Source organism: Macaca fascicularis, chromosome 12, assembly GCF_037993035.2.
Source record: "Macaca fascicularis isolate 582-1 chromosome 12, T2T-MFA8v1.1".
NCBI lineage: Eukaryota > Metazoa > Chordata > Mammalia > Primates > Cercopithecidae > Macaca > Macaca fascicularis.
The window spans coordinates 47260726-47266907 of NC_088386.1; the positions used below are offsets into that span (position 1 = coordinate 47260726).

At 38.9% G+C, this 6182-nt stretch overlaps 1 protein-coding gene across 50 annotated transcripts in view; it reads right to left on the reverse strand.

Moving 5' to 3' along the window:
- NEB (nebulin) overlaps positions 1 to 592 on the reverse strand; it is a 225713-nt gene extending 225121 nt beyond the window's left edge. For all 50 annotated transcript variants that reach the window (XM_005573144.5, XM_045367036.3, XM_065525475.2 and 47 more), the window contains exon 1: positions 515 to 592. The gene's annotated coding sequence lies outside the window, so the exon portion shown is untranslated. The remainder of the gene's footprint in view (positions 1 to 514) is intronic.
- Between the last annotated feature and the right edge of the window lie 5590 nt (positions 593 to 6182).

A 6182-nucleotide genomic window follows, 5' to 3' on the forward strand; every position in this document is an offset into this window, starting at 1 on the left:
AAGGATCTCTCAAGGCCTCTACAGTTTGATGCCAGAGAGTCAGACTCTTGATATGAAGTGGATGATGAGTCGGAACAGCTGTCCCTTCATCCAAAGATGTTTGCCATGTAAACCAATACCCTGCAGTGGCTGGTTTTGTTAAGCTAGCGAAACTGCCACTCCTCGGGCAAATGAAGCCCAGTAGAACAGGATAAATATAGGAACGTAGAGCAATGTATCTTCTTTTTCATACTAATATATTTAGGAAAAAATATCGAAGGCAAAAAAAACGTTAGACAAGAGAGCCGATTCAGTCGAGCAATAAATTGGTTAGCAAAGGACTTGACTCTAATCGCACACTGTACATAGCAGATATTAGTAGGGCCTTAGTAGGGCAATGGGGTTAGACGCTCCTAGCCACATTTCTACCACTAATTTCCTCAGTTATGGCCCAAGCCTTTGAAAAACACTTCAAGGGAAGTTGTGGAACATCTCCTGAAAGAGTATTACAGAAAAAGTCATAAACTGGCCTTACCTTCAATCTACCAAATAAATTTCCTCAGCAGCAAATCCTCTCCCAACTCTCCCCTCCTGAGAACCCCAGGCAAAAGCCAGCGTGATGCCTGGGCTCCGAATTATCATGTGGCAAGAGCGACCAATCAGATCCTGAGTTGCTCAAATTTCAGAAGCTAAATTTACCAAGTGATCTTCTGAAAACCACCTGTTCATCAATTCCACTAAAGGATAAAGGGTAACAAATTGCTTGCTTAGAACTATTCAAATGGAATCAAATTTTACCTAACTTCCAGCCTATGCAGTTCAATTTTAGGTTGAATTTCCCATTTACTGAGACCCCATTCAATGTCATAATCATGCAAAAGAATTTAGTAGAAAATAAGCATGACTTTGAGAGGCTTTGACCCTTCCGTGACTGTTTTCTTCATGTCATTTGTCCAGTCATGGTGGTGAATGTACTCACCCTGTTAAGGTTCACCAGGTGAGCTACAGGTAAGTTACTGGTGTTAGTGTGAAAGAAACTAAGGAATAAGACCCAGTAAACATCAAGTTGGCAAAAGCAATTTTTAAAAATGTAATGAGTGAAGTTAAAGGTGAAAATATTTGACGATGGCACTAGATAAGATATCCATAGGGTGTAATTAGAAAGATTAGACCCCATCATTTTTCTGTTACTAAACCAGGAGGGTATACCTAAATCCTGTTTAGCACCTTCTCCCTCCTTAGATAAGGCAAGCTGCTAGGAATACAGAACCTCTGTCGTATGTAACCTAGTTAGTGACTTTTCTATTAACTCAGATGACTCTTGGCTCCCAGAAGCAACATGTGAATGCGGACACGGACAGGCTCAATTTCTGAACAGCAAGAGCAGATAAAATGGAAATCAGTAACTTATCAGGAGAAAATAACGCCCTATTTGGCAAATCCGAATGTAAGACATTTCCTTCATAAAAATTATCTAACAGTTTTCTTAAAACTTGCCTCATGTCTCTCTTGCACTTTCTTTGCTCCTGAAGGATTTTTTCTAATTTAAAATCTTATTCTGTCTGTCTGTCTGTCTGTCCTTACACATAGCAACAGAAATCACAGGCTCTTACATGGCAGAGAACTGCTTTTTCTCTGGGTTGCTCCTGTGTTGAGACAAAACCCTGTGAGTCACCTATATCTTGATATGCATTTGAGACTAAACATATTGTAATCTTTTTTCTTTTTTAAGTTAAACATCAGAAAGTAATCTCACTGGGTGTGGTGGCTCACGCCTGTAATCACAACACTTTAGGAGGCCGAGGCGGGCAGATTGTCTGAGGACTTTGAGAAAGTAATCTCGTATTTCAAATATATGTACCTCTTCCCCCTCCCTGATTCACATGGTAGTAAATAAAATCTAACTTAATTTTATCTTCTTAACTGATTATACCTGTTCATCTTGTATGTTCTCACAGGTCTTATGACCAAAGGATATTTATGTAATATGAGATCACTCACTTGGTAGCTGCAAACTAGAATTGTAACTTACTAGTCATTACATGCTTTAAAATGTGTTGTTGAATTAAAAAATAATACAGGCTCATATTTTAAAAACATAGAGTACAAAATCATATAAAGTAAAAAGTGAGCATTGACCTTCTTAAAGTAGTCATTTTTAAGTTTCAGATATTTTCAATATAGATATTGACATAAATCCATATACTTAATATGCAATAGACATCTTTTATGAAACATCACATAAACATATCCTACTCTAATTTCCACAAATAATTCTATTGATTGGATAGAGTATAATCGTTTAATCATTACTTTATTAATGGACAGCTAGGTTGTTTCGAGGTTTTTGCTATTACAAAATAAAGCAAAACAATGCAAAACAAAACACACAGTAAGCATCCCTATGCATTACCTTTGTATACTTACATGAAATGTATCTGTAAGGTAAATTTCTAGAAGTAGAATTACTGAGGCAGAATATACATGCACATTTTGAAAATTGATAGACATTGTCAAGTTGCCAGTCAAAATCCTTACACTATTTTATGTTTCACTAACAGAGAATGAGGGTTCCTATGTATACACATCTTGATATCCTTAGGGATTATTAGTCTCGAAAAATCTTTACTATGTGGGCTGAATGTGTCCCCCTAAAATTTATATGTTGAAATCCTACCCTCCAATGTGTGGAAAGTGATAGGGTCATAAGGGTGGAGCCCTCACGAATGGGATTAGTACACTTATGAAAGAGACCCCAGAGAGCTGCCTGGTGCTCTCTCTGCCATGTGAAGTTACAGAGGCAAGATGGCCAGCCACAACCTGAAAGAACGTCCTCACTAGAACCCAACCATGCGAGTACCCTGATCTTAGACATCCAGCCTCCAGAACTATGAGAAGTCTATTTCTGTTTATAAGCCACCCAGCTTATATGATTTCTGTTATAGCAGACCAAATGAACTAAGACACTCTTTATACATTACTTGTGAAACCACTATGTGAGTAAATAGAAGTGCAGTAAATAGATGAGCAGAACCTCAAACTGCGTACATAGTGAAGTGTGCATCTAAAAAGTTGGGGGGAGTGTGGAGAAAAAGTGAGTTCACATGAAATTACCCTGGCTTAGATATCTTGGGATAAATTCCTCCTAAAAGAAAGCCCCCAAACCCCTGCTAAATTGGCCCGATGCAGGTTGCCCTAATAATTTGCAAAGCATGTCAGAAGTAAGAGACTCACAGGAAAGCTGTTTATATTCCTACCATGGTTACACAGGGGTGAGTGTATCAGCAAGCAGCTTACACTTCTCTCCTAGTCACACTAGAGAAAAACACTGCCACCTCCTTACTAAATTCTGCAGATTCTAATCTGGAATGATGCCTTCTAGAGATGAAAGAACAGCTTTATTTTCCTGCCTATTTATGACCTCTTCTATGGAACGAGAGTACACTGACACCCTGATTTATTGGTAGGTTCTTATTATATGCCTTGCACATAGTAAGTGTTCAGTAAATGTTAGCTATTATTATTTTTACTATCATTATCATTTTTTACATTATATTGGAGGCTTCACTCTTCTGTATTTAATTGAAATACCAAATATCTTGAAGCTTCTGAAATCAGACAATAGTTAGTCTAAGAATTTATGAGTACACAGGCATTTGACTAGAAGCTTGTACAACTGGCTACAAACCAAAGCAGGGCACTTAGGTGCCAATATCGGAACTTCAGATAATGCTTCTGTAAATATGAAAATATAGAAGTGTCATGCCTGGGGACCAAAAAAGACATGATAAGGGAGATGGGATTGTAACAGTTTTTGTTGTCATTTCTTTGATTTCATTATTTTAATTAACTTCTATATGGACATAGCTTAAGAATCAAGCTTAAGTTTTGTAAGACTTGCTACTAAATCAGCACTTCCTGTTTCCTCTATTCCTTTTTCCCCTCCCTGGAGACATCACTTTGACTTATTTAGCTGAATCTTTCGTTATATTCCTTTACACATTTAACAAACTGTCAACATTGCTCCTTCCTGATTTTTCATTCATAGGCATCATTGATTAAGTTCCCATCCAGGAAGATGAGGCTTTAATTCTCTTTCGTGTAAACCACAAGCCTCACCTCCTACACCTCAATAAAGTTCTACACATGTAATTCAGAACTCAATGTTTACATTTTTATGGTTGGCAAAAGGCCATTCACAGCTGAACCCTATATATTATGATTATTTTTCTTTTCCTCTACAAGGGCTTATTTTTCTGGAAGTTGATATTTTTCTCCATTTATTTTCTTCCTTGGCTTAATTTTTTTCTAGACAAGTGGTGTCTGAGAGAGCTTTCTGCAATAGTTGAAATGTTCTATACTAGCGCTGTCCAGTACAGTAGCCACTAGCCCCATGTGGCTATTGAACATTCAAAATGTGGTTAGTGTGACTGCAGAATTGAATTTTTAGACTTTTTATTTGACTTAAACTCAAACAGCCACATGTAGCAGGTGGCGATGGTATTGGGCAGAACAATTCTAGGCACTTTTAGCACTAACACCTCAAACTTTCTGGCTAAGTCTGCTCTTGGTGTTTTCAAAGACATTAAGTTGTGTTCTGCAATTCTGCCCATTTCCTCTTCTTAGATCTCTCAGGGAGTCTTTTCTTCCATCTGGATCAGTTCCCTGTGCAGCTGGAGCTCAGCTCTTTTCTTGAGCCCCCTCCACTGTCTTTCGTTCTGGGAATTATCCTCTTCTCTCTTCTGAATTAGACCTTGGGTTTCCTGGATCCTATGTCTTTCTCTTGCTTACCTTTCTTGTTTTGATGGAAAACATCCTCCAGTAGTTTCCTGAGAAAGGATACATACAAGGTATGAACCCAAAAGTATTTGAGACAGGTCTCAATCAATTTAGAAAGTTTATTTTGCAAAGGTTAAGGATGTGCCTGTGATACAACCTCAGGAGGTCCTGACGACATGTGCCCAACACTTTTAAAAACTTTCCACCAAAGTATAGTATATGCATAGACCTAGACTTTCAGAACTAGAACCGGATGCTCATCCAAAGAGTTCCTGGTGACTTTTGAGCTGAGTGCGTGGGACTGGATGCTGGAGTGTGGGACTTGGGATTTGTTGCTGAGCTTTGGGGCTGGATGTGGCCTGCAGTACCTGGCTCCATTCTTCCAGTTCCCTTCATGACTATGGATGTGAATTAGATGAATAAAGCCTTGTGGCAAAAAGACAGTAATGTGGCCCCATGATAATCCCTGCCTCCTGGTGATCATACTTTGGTGAAATCCCCTCCTCTTGAGTGTGATGGGGCCTGTGCCCTGCTGCTAACCAGTAGGATTTGGCAAACTGGTTGAGATGGCACCCCTGTAGTTACATGCAACATATAAGACTCCATCTTGCTAGCCAACTTGCTCAAGAGACCCTTCTTGCTGGCTTGATGAAGCCAAGTGGCCTTGGTGGGGAAGCCCACCTGGCAAGGAACTGCTGTTGCCCTCTAGGAGCTGAGGACAGCCTCAGGAAGAAGACAGTAAAAAGCTGGGCTTCCAGTCACACAGCTGCAAGGAAATGGTCCTGCCAAGAGTCAGAGTAATCTGGGCAGGAGATTTTTTCCGCAGTCCAGCCTGCAGATGAGAACACAGCCTCACCAACAACTTCTTAGCAGGCTTGTGAGATCCTAAAGAGGACCCAGGCAAGCCAAACTGAAACTCCTAATACTCAGAAACTGTGAAACAATGAATATGTCTTGTTTAAACCACTAGGTTTGTGGCAACTGGTTATGCAGCAATAGATAACTAATATATCCTTTAATCAGTAGAAAAGAGATCAAGAATATTCACAAGAATGTGGATTTTTTCTTTTTAATAAACTTTATGTTTTAGAACAGTTTTAGATTTACAGAAACAATTGAGGAGACAGTACAGAAAGTTCCCACATACTTTCCACTCAGTTTCCCCATCATTGACACTTTACATTAATATGATACATGTGTTATGATTAATGAGCCAATATTGACACATCATTATTTTAAAAAGGGCATAGTTTATTTAGAGATCCTTAGTTTTTATTTAATGCCCCTTCTCTGTTCCAAGATTCCATCTCAGATACCACTTTACATTGTTGTCATGTCTCTTTAAACGTGGCAATTTCTCACACTTTATTTTTGATGACCTTGTCAGTTTTGAGGAGTACAGGCCAAGTATTTTATAGGTTGCC